Below are 14,481 nucleotides of genomic sequence, written 5' to 3'. Positions count from 1 at the left end.
TAAAGAACATTATCAATCTTTGTTTTCCTACTGCTGAATTCCTTGGAAAAATATTTACTGCAGCATAGAATTCTAAATACCCAAATATCATAGGTTTGCACTAAGAGTAACATTGTAAAATGAACTGACAGGCATACCAGATTAAACAGCTCTCAAGTGAGGAGTTTCTATTTGCTTTCTTGTTTTCTTAAAAGATTAATAAAAAATCATTACTATGCATATGTCTCCCAAAAATTCTCATTGATATATAAAGATAAAGGAAAAATGTGATGTTGCATGCAATAACTTGAAGCTATAAATTTAAAAAAAAACCTCATACTTATTATGACCATTCATATCAGTTTGAGGTTACTGGTTTATACAACCCATACATGAAAATTTCTATGCAAGGTTATATAAATTGCCACTTCTGAGAAAAATGTCCTTTTATGATAAAATAAAGCTGGTAATTATGTGTTTATCCTATCAGTAGACATCAATAAGATAGTAAAATGTCTAGAAATGTTAAACTTATACATGACAGAGCTTTTTTATATACCTTATTTTTAATTTAATTATTTATTGTATGTATTTTAAATATGCCCGGGACAATGTCTTGCCTCCACTTATTTCTTGCTTCTTTCCTGCAGGTAAGCTGATGAGAGGAGCATTGGTAAGGATAAGACTTGCTCTAAGAAAAAAATTTAGAGTGGTTGTATAAAAATAATATGCTTACCTATCATTTTTATTATTTGATATATTTTATTTATATTTCAAATGTTATCCCTTTTTCAGGATTTTTCTCCCACCCTCTATTCCTATGCCCCCTCCTCCTGCATCTATGAGGGTACTTCTTCACCCATCTACCTACCCACCCCTTCCTGACTCCACACCCTGACATTTTCTTACCCTGGGCCACTGAGCCATGGCAGGACCACTGGCTTTTCTTCCCACCGATGCCCAACAAGGCCATCCCCTTCTACATATGCAGCTGGAGCTATGGGTCTGTTCATTTCTACTCTATGGATAGTGGTTTAGTCTCTGGTTACTTGGTATTGTTCTTATTGTGTTAAAAATCCTTTTGCTTCTTCAATTCTTTCTCTAACTCCACCACTGGGAGCTCTCTTCTCAGTTAAATGGTTGACTGTGAGCATTTGCGTCTGATTTGTCATGATCTGGCAGAGCCTGTTGAGGAGACAGCTATATTAGGCTCCTGTAAGCATGTACTTCTTGACTTCAGAAATATTGTCTTGGTTTAGTATTTGTATATGGACTAGATCACCAGGGGGAGCAGACTCTGTATGACCTTTTCTTCAGCTTCTGGTTCAAACTTTGTTTCCTTATTCCCTCTTGTGAATATTTGTGTTCCTCCTTCTAAGAAGAACTGAAGCATCTGCACTTTGATATTCCTTCTTGAGTTTCTTATGGTTTGTGAATTTTATCTTGGGTATTCCAAGTTTTGGGTCTAATATCCACTTTTCAGAGAGCGCACAGGTGGTTTTTTATTAGTTTGTTTGTTTTTTGTGATTGAGTTAGTTCACTAAGATGATATTTTCTTGTTGCATCCATTTGCCTGAGAATTTCATAAAGTCGTTGTTTTTAATAGCTACATAGTACTCCATTGTAAAATATACCACACTTTAACCATTCCTCTATTGAAGGGCATCTAGGTTCTTTTCAGATTATGACATCATAATTAAGACTCCTATGAACATAGTGTAGCATGTGTCCTTTTTGTATGTTAGAGCATCTTTTGGGTTTATGACCAGAATCGAATAGCTGGGTGTTCAGGTAGTACTATGTCCAATTTTCTGAGGAACCACCAGACTGTTTTCCAGAGTGGTTGTACAAATTTGCAATATAACTAACAATGGAGAAGTATTCCTCTTTCTCTACATCCTTGTCATCATCTGTTGTTATGTGAGTTTTTGACCTTCATCGTTCTGACTGTTGTGAGGTGAAATTTCAGGGTTATTTTGATTTTCATTTCCCTGATAACTAAGGATGTTGAACACGTTTTTAGGTGCTTCTCAGCCATTCAATATTCCTCAGTTTAGAAATCTTTTGTATCTCTTTTAATCATTTTAATATATTTCTTCGATTCTCTGGAGTCTAACTTCTTGAGTTCTTTGTATATACTGGATATTGGATATTGGTCCTCTATCAGATGTAGGATTAGCAAAGATCTTTTCCCATTCTGCTGGTTGCTGCTTTGTCCTAATAACAATGTCCTTTGCCTTACAGAATTATTGCAATTTCATTAAGTCTCATTTGTCAATTTTTAATCTTAGAGCATAAGAAATTGGTCTTTTTTTTTTTTACATTTGTATAAACTAATTTAATCTTCCATGTAAAATTTTATACACAAATATGTTATTTCACATTCAAAATTAATAACTTATGAATAAATTTACAATGTATTACCTTACCTTCAAGAAAAGGAAACCTATTTTCATTTCTATAATTTTTATTAGATATTCTCTATATTTATATCTCAAATGTTATTCCCTTTCAACCTCTCCCATTCCCAATACACCTTCCCTTGCTTTCATGAAGATATTTCCATTCCCAAATACCTACACTCTACTCAAAACCATGCCATTCTCCTACAGTCTTCAATGGTCCAAAGGCCTCTCTTTTCATTGATGGCAGATAATTCCTTACTCATCTACATATGCAACTGGTACCCCTGAACAGATTCCAGTGTTCTGTTTTTAACTCAAATCAGTAGCCTTCCTCTATGCAAATTATAAATAGTCTGATAAAGTAATTAGGAAAATGATACCCTTCACAATAGTCATAAATATCATAAATCACTGTGGTGTGACTCTAACCAAGCAATTGAAAAATCTGTATGACAAGAACTTCAAATCTCTGAAAAAAGAAATTGAATACAATCTCAGAAGATGGAAAAATTTCACATGCTCATTGATTGGTAGGTTGAAAATAGTAAAAAGGCCCTTCTTGCATTAAGCAATCTACAGATTCAGTAAAATGCCCAACCAAATTTCAACTCAATTCTTCACAGAGTTAAAATGGGCAATTTGCACATTCATTTGGAATAACAAAATCCCCAGGATAGGGAAAACTATTCTCAACAATGAAAGATCCTCCAGGGGGAAATCACCATCCCTGACCTCAAGCTTCATTATAGAGAAACCATGATTTTTAAAAATGCATAGTATTGTTATAGAGACAGGAAGATAGATCAATGGAATAGAATTGAAACCCAGAAATGAACCCACATACCTGTCCCACTTGATTTTTGACAAAGGAGCTAAAACCATCTAGTGTAATAAAGGAAAGCATTTTCCACAAATGGTGATAGTCCAGCTGGAGGTCAACATGTAGCATAATAGAAATGGATCTAATCTATCTCCCTGTACAAAGCTCAAGTCCAAGTGGGTCAAGGACCTGCACATAAAACCATAAACACTCAAACTAATAGAAGAGAAACTGGGGAAGAGCATCAAACACATGGGCACTGGGGGAAATGTACTGAACCGAACACCTATGGCTTATACATACCTATCTTAACTCTAAGTCAATTTGTCACTGTAGCTGACCAGCCTGATTTGCTGTTATGCTGGAAACTTCAGTCTCTGGCATTTTGTACCTCATCATAAACAGCAGGGTATTAAGTAAAGGATTAATTGCTATAGCCTTTCCTTTCCTGTCCAGATACCTGTTGCTTGTCAGGGTTTTGTCAAGATTGAAGGAATAAATTTCTATTGAGCCTAGAGAAGAGAGTCACATTGAAAGATAGATAAACTTTCACACAAGCAAATACACATACAAATGAGAATTAAACTCAGATAAATTTACATAAAGATTCACTGTGTGCACATTTATCTCTATTCAAACCTGCTAGGCCCAGCTTACATAATTATGTACTTACTCACATACACATTCATATATATATGAGACTCAGAGAGTGAGAGACAGACAGAGAGACAGAGAAAGAGAGAGACAGAGGGATAGAGAGAGAGAGAGAGAAATACCAAGTCCATGTATCAGTGCAGAAAGAACTTACTCATTCTGGATAAAATATTTGCTCCAATCATCATTACATGAAGAAAGAAAAGGCTGCCACTCTCTTACTGCTAACTGAATTAAACTAAGTTTTTAAGGAAAAAAGAAAATCTTTGTCCTCTTTAGTAAGGCTAAGCCTGCCTTGCTATTAAGAAAGAGACTTGTTCTGTTTTGGCAAGGAGAAGCCTGTCTGTTTTTTTTTTTCAGTTTTTTAACCAAAATTGTGCTTTATTATAAACAAATAATAAATTTCAGTCAAGTTCAATAGCTACTAAAATAGTTGTAGTGATTTCTTCTTTTTACACTGTTATCCTGATATATTTATAGAGTTTTTAGATGAACTATTCTTTTTTAGGTAAATACAGCTTTTTTAGGCAAACTCTTTTAAGTAAGGCAAACATGGTATTTCCTTTCTAAGGATACTTCAGTCAATTACTCTTTCATTGTCGATTTTTCATCTTTTTAAAATAGCCATTCGTAGTGTTGTTAGCATATAATAAATAAACACACCATATATATATATATATATATATATATATATATATATATATATATATATATATTACATGTGTGTGTGTGTGTGTGTGTGTGTGTGTGTGTGTTTGTGTGTTTATATGTATACACTTTGACAGATTTGGGCATATGAATGATGATCTTGGCGCATTCTCATTAAAAATAAGACAATAAAGGCTTACATTATTCATTAGTGTTACCACAAACCCTTTCCAAAACTGCTCTTCTGTTCTTCTCTAACTTCTATATACCGATGTGCTTCACACAGCCTGCTCCACCGTTGACTACTTCTGAGGTACACGTTGCTTCTTCTCACACAGCAGAATTGTCCTAGTGTTCATTGAACAGGGTGTTCGAATAGTTGTTCCTTTTTGTTGTCAGAAAAACCCCACTCCCTATGCACAAGGATATCACAGTTTATTTATTCACTTTCCTAGAAGTAGAAATGTTGGCTGTTTCCAAGATTTCCCTGTTACAAAATACAAATACTTATTGCAGTGCCTCTGCACAACTGTTTTCCCTTTTCTGGAATATACTTCTAGGAATCAATGGGATAGCTTAAGTCAATGGGTAGATTTTTGTCTCTTTCTCCATTTTGTTGTATTGTGTTTATTTTTCAAATATCTTTTTTTTTTTAACTGAACAACTTTATTTTAAAAAACAAAGATAAATGTACAGACTTTACTCTCTGCACCTTCTTCTTTTTCTTTCCCTCTGCCTTCTGCATAGTGCTCTCTTAGTATATTAAGTCACCTTATAATTTCTAAGTTATTTCACTCTGCATTCTCTTTCTAGTCTTGTTCTTTCCTCCTTTTCAGATACAACAATGCTCTTGCTCCCAATGCCTTACTCCCAATGTTTTATCTCCAAAGTTATATCATCCAGTTTATTTTTCCTAGACATTTGTACCTTTTCCAGGAGATTAGATCACATGTTTTCCCAAGCATCTGTTTTGTTTTGTTTTTTCAAAAGTTCACTAGAAGTTCAAACATAAATTGTAGTAAGTAGTTTATAACAGAGAATGTTAACATGAATATTTATTAAGAGTAATTATCTGGCTAAACACTCTTCATCTGTCTCCAGTTTTATAAGTTGATGAAGAGTTAAAACCTAGAATTTTTGTGACCAAGTTATTAGGAAACTTTTGTAAAGATAAATGCAGTCAGTATTTTATGTTCTGTCCCTGATCCTATGTACATTTTTAGTTCCCCTTTTATGACCTTTGGTTAGTGGTTTTACACCTTCTTGGATGGTGGTTTTAGTTGCAAATGCCTGGTTGCTATATCAGAAATGATTACCTCCTGACACTTGAAGACTCAGTGCAGTTTGAACATCAGAAAGGACATTATAGAAGGCCCATTATAAAATAGCTTATTAGTTGCTAATATATTTTTAAGGATTCTTATAGGATCAGCATTAATAATTAAAAAATCATTTGTTTGTGTATATAACATTACTACAAGACAGTACATCTTTATTTTCCTGCAGAAATCTGCTCAAAATGGTGGGTTAATACCTAGTGAATGTTATATATAATTAATAATAACAAGAAAGGTGTATTAATAGCAGGAATCTTCCCTGGGTCTTGCCTGGAGAAGCAAATTCATCACATATTTTATTCCATGGCAGAACCCTCTTAGGAAGGGCACCTTATTCATAACGGCTCCTGGCATAAGTGAGTTAAAATGTACATAAACTCCAAGAAAATTCTAGGAAAGGAAGCAATAATAACATGTAAATCATATTTTTTACCCATTACACATGTAACTTTTAGAAATATTCCTTTTCAGTACTCTATGACAATTATTGAATTTAAGGAAATATTAGAATCCATAAATATGTGCAATAAATTTACTTAATATAAGTTTCATTTCTTTTGTGGAATGGAAACTCCTATAATATTAATAAAAAGGTATTCAGATTTTGTTATTAAGATAAAGGAAACAAACATATGTTTGTTAACTACTAATATTTGATTATTTACCTGTCACATAATTTTGTGAGCATTCTCTGTTAGGGACGTAGACAAATATATTTATATATTTCAACAATGTCTATATTTGCTGATGAAGAATTACTACAAAATGTTTGATAGCTTCTGTGATAACTACTTGTCATAATAAATTTGCCTAGTTTGGTAGCCAGAGAGAGAAAAGCAAAAGCTCTTTATTCCAACTTTAATTACTAATACTAAGTATATTGTACTGGACTTTTAATCCAGTAAAATGGTTACTAGTGTATGCTCTCTCCAGTTTCTTTTTGGAAGCACTAAGAGCTATGAGTTTTCCTCTCAGTACTGCTTTCATTGCCTCCCATAGGTTTGGGATTGTTTTGTTTTCATTTTCATTAATTTCTAGAAAATCCATTATTTCTTTCTTATTTCTTCATGACCATCGTATCGTTTAATGGAGCATTATTTAGTTTCCATTTGTTTATGGGCTTTATTGTCATTGTTGTTATTAATGTCCAGCCTTAGACCATGGCGATCTGATAGATTGGAGTATTTCAATCTTCTTATATTTATTGAGGTTTGTTCTGTGATCGATTATATAGTCAATTTTGGGGAAGGTGCTATGAGGTGCTGAGAAGAAGGTGTATTCATTTGTTTAAGGATAAAATGTTCTATAGATGTTTATTAATTCCAATTGTTTCATAACCTCTGCTAATTTCACTAATTCCTTGTTCAGTTTTTGTTTCCCTGATCTGTCCATTGATGAGAGTGGGGTATTGAGGTCTCAAACTATTATTGCATGAGGTACAAGGATTTTTGAGCTTTAATGTTGCTTCTTTTAAGAAAATACATGTTAAGGATTGAGAGTTTCTCCTAACAAATTTTCCCTGTAATGAGAAAAAAGTGTCCTTTCTTATCTTTTTTGATAACTTTTGGTTGAAAATTTACTTTATTTGATGTTAGCGTGTCCACTCTCTCTTGCTTCTTATGGCCGTTTGCTTGGAAGTATTTTTCCCAACATTTTACTCTGAAATAGTTTCTGTCTTTGTCTCTGAGATGAGTTCCCTGTATGCAGCAAAACGCTGGATTTTCTTTATGTATCCAGTCTGATAGTCTATGTCTTTTTATTGGGGAATTGAGTTCATTTATGTTAACAGATATTAAGGAATAGTGGTTGCTGTTTCCTGATACTTTTACTTTTAGAGGTAGAATTGTGCCTGTTTGTCTTTCTTCTTTGGTTTTCTTGCTTAGGTATTTTCTTGTTTTTACTAGGATATAGTTTCCCTTCTTGTATTGAGTTTTCCAACTATAAGTCGTTGTAAGGCTGGTTTTGTGGTCAAATATTCTGTAAATTTAGTTTTTTCCTGGAATATCTTTGTCTCTCCATCTATTTGATTGAGAGTTTAGCTGGGTATAGCAGCTTCAGCTGACACTTGTGTTCTCTTAGGGTCTGCATGATATCTGTCCAGGATCTTCTAGCTTTCATAGTCTCAGTTGAGAAGTCAAGTGTGATTCTGATTGGTCAATATTTATATGTTACATGTCCTTTGTCCCTTACTGCTTTTAGTATTCTTTCTTTGCTATGGGCACTTGGCGTTTTGATTATTATGTGTTGGGAGGAATTTATTTTTTGGTTCACTCTATTTGGAGTTCTGTAGGCTTCTTTTATGCTCATGATCATCTCATTCTTAAGAGTAGGGATGTTTTCTTCTATGATTTTGTTGAAGATATATACTGTGCCTCTTAGTTGATATTCTTCTCCCTCTTCTATTCCTATTATCCTTAGGTTTGGTCTTCTCATTGTGTCCTGGATCTCCTGGACCAAATAGAAACAAAATAACCATTCAAAAAAATCAACAAAAACAAAAGCTGTTTTTTTTTTTGAGAAAATTAACAAGATTGATTAATCCTTAGCCAGACTAACTAAAGGGCAAAGATATAATATCCAAATTAACAAAACCAGAAATGAAAGTGGAGACATAATAACTGAAACTGAGGAAATTCAAGTAATCATCAGATCCCACTACAAAAGCCTATAATCAACAAAGCTGGATATCAAAGTTAAACCAGAACTGGATAAACCATCTAAATAATCCCACAAAACCTAAAAAAAATAGAAGAAGTCATCAAAAGCCTCCAAAAAAAAAGGGTTCAGATAGGTTCAGTGCAGAATTCTGTCAGACCTTTAGTGATGACCTAATACCAATACTCTCCAAACAATTCCACAATATAGAGTCAGATGGAACCCTACCTAACTCATTTTTCAAGTTCACAATACCGTTCGTTCCACTTCCACTCAAAGATTCTGTGAGAAAAGAGGACTTCAGACAATCTCACTTTTGAACTTTGATGCAAAATTACTCTACAAAATTATTGCAAACAGAACCTAAGAACACATCAAAACGATCATTCACCTTGATCAAGTAAGCTTCATGCCTGGGATGCAGGGATGGTTTAATATATGGAAATCAATCAACATAATCTACCATATAAACAAATTAAAAGAAAAAAAAATCCACATGATCATCTCACTAGATGCATTTGAGAAAATTCAACACCCCTTCATGTTAAAAGACTTGGAAAGAACAGCAATCCAAGGCCCATAACTATACAAAATAAAAGCAATACACAGCAAACCAATAACCAACATCAAACTTAATGGTGAAAAGCTTGAAGAATTCCCTGTAAAATCAGGAACTAGACAAGGCTGCTCACTCTCCTCCTACCTATTCAACATAGTACTGGAAGTCCTGGCTGGAGCAATTAGACAGCAAAAGGAAATCAAAGGGATACAAATTGGAGAGGAAGAAGCAAAAACTTCACTGTTTGTAGATAGCATGATTGTATACGTATGTGACCTGAAAAGTTCCACCAGAGAACTCCTACAGATGATAAGTTCAGCAAAGTGATTGGATATAAATTTAACTCAAACAAAACAGTAGCCTTCGTCTACTCAAAGGACAAACAAACAGAGAAAGAAATTAGGGAAAAGATACACTTCACAATAGCCACAAACAATATGAAATAACTTTGTGTGACTCTAACTGAGCAGTTGAAGGACCAGTATGACAAGAACTTCAAATCTCTAAAGAAGAAATTGAGGAAGATCACAGAAACCAGTAAAATCTTCCATGCTCATGGATTGAAAGGATCATTTTAAAAATGGCCATCTTACCAAAAGCAATCTACAGATTCAATGCAATCCCCAACAATATTCCACCCAATTCTTCATAGAGTTGGAAATAGCAATGTGAAATTTTATCTGGAATTACAAAAGACCTAGAATAGCGAAATTCATCCTCAACAACAAGGAAAACATCTGCTGGAATCACCATCTCTAACCACAAGCTATAATACAAAGCAATTGTGCTAAAAACTACATGTTAGTGGTTCAGAGATAGGCACGTGGATCAAAGGAATAGAATAGAAGATCCAAAAATGAGCCCTCACATATATGGTCATTTGATTTTTGACAAAGAAACTTTAAAAATTCAATGGAAAAAGGACAGCCTATTAAACAAATGGTATTGGTCCAACTGGCAGTCAGCCTGCAGAAGAATGAAAGTAGACCCTTTTTATCTCTTTGTACAAAACTAAAGTGCAAGTAGATCAAAGAACCTCATATAAAACCAGGAATACTGAAATCATTAGAAGAGAATGTAGGGAAAACCTTAGATCACATAGGCACAGGAGAAATTTTTCTGATCAGACCAACAATGGCTCATGATCCAAGGTCAAATATAAGCAAATGGGACTTAATGAGATTGCAAAGTTTCTGTAAGGCTAAGGACACTGTCAAGAAAACAACATGGCAGCCTACAGATTGGGAAAAGATCTTTACCAACCTCACATCTGATAGAGGCCAAATATTCAAGGTATATAAAGAATTCAATAAGTTAGACACCAGAGAATCAAATTAAAAATTGGGGTACAGAGCTAAAAAAAATTTCTCAATTGAGAAATATCTAATAACAGAAAAGCACCTAAGGAAGTGCTCAACATCCTTAGCCATCAGGGAAATGCAAATCAAAAGAACCTTGAGATTCCACCTCACACCACTCAGAATAGCTAAGGTCAAAAATTCAGATGACAGCAAATGCTGGTGTGGATGCACAGAAAAAGGAACACTTCTCCACTGTTGGCGGTTTTGTAAACTGGTACAACCACTCTGGAAATCAGTTTGGCTATTCCTTAAAAAACTGAACATAGTACTACCTGAAGACCCAGTTTTTCCACTTGTGGGCATATACCCAAAGACGCTCCAACATACTACAAAGACACATGCACCTCAATGGTCATAGCAGCTCTATTTAGAATACCCAGAAGCCTGAAAAACCCAGATGTCCTTAATTAGATGAATGGATACAAAAATTGTGGTATATTTACACAATGGAGTACTACTCAGTCAATAGAAACAATGACTTTATGAAATTCTTAAGAAAATAGATGCATCTAGAGAAAAACTTCCTTTGTGAGGTAACGCAGTCACTGATAATTGGATACTAACCCCTGAAATCTCTGAACACTCCTGAAACAACTTACAAACTATATGAAGTTCAAGAAAAACAAAGGCCAAAAAAAAAATAACAAATGAAAAATCATTATGTTTAATTTTTACAAACCAAGAAAACTTTGACTTTTCTAGGTCACATCTTGTTTTACATGTACTTCATGCTCATTGTAACTAGTAAGATTTCAAGGCATACTATCAAACCTTTTAAAAACTCAACTACTGACAAAAATGTATTCACATACTGTTATACATAAATGCTTTTAAAATCTGTACACTTATCTTTGCTTTTTGAAATAAAATTGTTCCATTAAAAAGAGAGAGAGATAGAGACCTATTGATCCAGTTGCATATGTAGCTGAAGATAGCATTGTGTGGTATCAATGTGAGAAGAGGCTTTTGAGGCTTTTGTTTCAGAAAAAGCATGTTGTCCCAGTGCAGAGGAATGAAAATGCAATGAGGTGCAAAGTTGGACCGAAAGGGAGTGCACCTTTTTATGGCAACTGGGGGGAGAGAGGAATAGGAGCTGGGCAGTGTAAAGGGAAAACATCTCAAATGTAAATACAGAGTCTTAAATAGAAAAAAGAGATTGTAATTTGATAGCAATAGGCACAGGTTATTATTGGCAAATAATAAGTTCACCACATTTGTAATTACACAGTTTCTGCAACCAATTAAACAACTTCAGATTTCTATGACAGACTCAGAGTATAAATAAACTCTTAGGCCTGCTAAAGCTTTGTTCTCATAATTGCCTTGAGTAGAAAACATATAAATATCATTGGCTTTAAATTGATTAAGTTAAACTAGGTTCTTATATTTTAATTCTGTCTTTTATTATTTTTACTTCTTTAATCATGATTCAAATATTTCTATTGCAGTGAAAGGTGTTCATTTGTCGTTTGGTTTAGTTACTATTTCTATGAGTAACATAAACTGAAACTTAAAGTAAATACATTGAAACTTAGAGGCATTCAGATCTTCTTCAAAGATGTAAATTTGCTATTACTTTTAGTTTGAACATGATTAGTTGTCCCGCGCAACCGTTTCGCCTGCAAGAACGACGCGGCACACAAAATAGAATCCTTCTGCGGTAAACTTTATTAATCTGGAAAAACCGGTACTCGCTTCACGTGACGAAAAAGACGGAGAAAACCAAGAAATCCAAGGAGACGAACAGGACGAACAAGCTCCACGAGACGGCCGAAAACCAACGGGAGAAAGAGAGGAAGAAGAGAGGAAGAAGAGAGAGAGCTATCCAGCTCGCCCCCTTATAAAGGGATCAGTCCTTGCCTTGGACGCGGAGCCCCCTGATTGGTTGAAACTCACCAGGCCCTATGACGCCACGGGAGAGGCGGAACTCATGAAGCGGAAGTTACCCAGCCTGTGCGCACATGGCTTGTTTACTGCTAACTCCAGCCAGATATCAGCACCATCTTGTAATGGCGAATGCGTGGGAATGTGTGGGCGGCGCCCCACATCTCCCCCTATCTTTTATACTTTGAGCAAAGTAGGACACCCATATTAGGAGGGCGGAGATAGAGGTCAAATCCTCATTAAGGTGTATAAAGACCATGTACAGGAGTAACCGCTAGGCCTTTTGTAGCCCGCAGTACACCTGACCTGTCACTCTGCCGTTTTTCTGAGGGAGGGACACTGGGGCAGGAAACCCTCATACAAATGGCTTATCTCCCGGAGAATGTCCTGCGACCAGGGGTTTCTCAGTGCGATGCTAAGCTCGGCATCCCTCATGGGCTGCTCACACCAGACACTCTAATCCTGTGCAATGAACCGAAGTTCTAGGAGTGCAAGAGCTGTCTGGCCGGCGACCTACTGCTTAAGCAAAGACAAACAGATATCGGCTGATGCTGCATGTTCTAGAGCGACAGGCGCTTGGGCAGTAACCACCTTGTCTCTTTTTTGTTTGGGCCTCGAGCTTACAAACCAGCCAGAGAAGCAACGCAAGTCCGCAGCAAAGGATTGCTCCCAAGAGTCCCACCCCCACCCAAGTTAGTATCGGGGGTGAAAAGGTTAGGGGAGACTGTAGCATCAAGTTCCGCTGGAATTGGTTTCAGGAATGCCGACAGAATTGCCCATCTCGTCTCTTCTCTGGCTCTCTGGTTCCACCGCGTCAGGAGCAGGGCTGTCATCAGGAGTCTCTGCCGTTTTTCGCGTGAGCCTCTCGGGAACCCAGAAAGGATTATTTTCATCCTGAGGAAAAACACAAACAGCTCCCCTGGATCTTATCAACACAAGATCCGGTCCTTTCCATTTATTAGTTATAACATCTTTCCATTTTACCATCTCTTTTGGTTTATCCATGGGTAGGCAATGCCTTTCAGCTGCCGTATGGCCATGGTCATCAAGATTTAAAAAATTTAAGGTGAACAGTGCCATGGATACTGCTGTCCTAGGCACAGGGGGCAAAGCCTGCATAATCCCCCCTTTCTGTTTTATTAGATATGATTTAAGGGTGCGGTGAGCATGTTCCACAATACCTTGTCCTTGTGGATTATACGGCAAACCTGTAAGATGAGTCACAGCCATCTGGCTACAAAATTGTTGAAATTTTTGTGAGGTAAAAGCCGGTCCGTTGTCTGTCTTTAAAAACTTTGGCTTACCCCAGGCACTCCAAGCCTCCAAGCAATGTTGGATGGCATGTGAGGCCTTTTCTCCAGATAAGGGAGTGGCTACAATTATTCCTGAACAGGTATCAATGGATACATGTACATATTGCAGCTTACCAAAGGCGGGGACATGGGTAACGTCCATTTGCCATATTTGAAGAGGCTGGATGCCCCGAGGATTAATCCCCGAGTGGGGCGCAGGCAGAAACTGACTGCAATTTTGGCAATTGACAACAATATCGCGAGCCTGTTTTCTGGAAATGGAAAAGCGGCGCCGCAAAGTTTCAGAAGTTACATGAAAGTTTTTGTGAAAACTTTTAGCAGCCTCTAGCGGCGAAGACATGGCTATAGCAATTATTTTTGTAGCCCTGTCTGCCAAATCATTGCCTTGAGCCATAGGTCCTGGCAATCCAGAATGAGCTCTAATGTGAGTAATATAAAAGGGTGATCTTCTGGCTAGAAGGCAATTTTGAATTTGCGCAAAAATTGAGGCAACTCTGCTAGACGGTTTAATAATGCCAGCCGCCTCAAGCAAATTGACAGCATTAACAACATAAGATGAATCAGACACTATATTTATAGGCTCTGAAAAACGTTGTAAAACCTCAAGAACCACTAAACATTCTACCACCTGTGGAGAGGTTTCTGTAAACTGCCTCAAATAGACCTGACCGTTAACCACAAAAGCCCCCAGCCCAGTTTTGGAACCGTCAGTATAAATAACTAACCCTTCTTTTAGGGGACTACAGGACGTTACTTTGGGAAAAACTACAGGTTGAGTTAAAGCAAACTGTAAAATTGGATGTTTTGGGTAATGATTATCTATTCTTCCCGAAAAGGAAGTGACTAAAATAGCCCAATCATTCGAA

Source organism: Micromys minutus, assembly GCF_963924665.1.
Source record: "Micromys minutus genome assembly, chromosome: 5".
In the NCBI taxonomy this organism is placed as follows: Eukaryota; Metazoa; Chordata; class Mammalia; order Rodentia; family Muridae; genus Micromys; species Micromys minutus.
Note: the sequence above shows the minus strand (reverse complement) of the source record.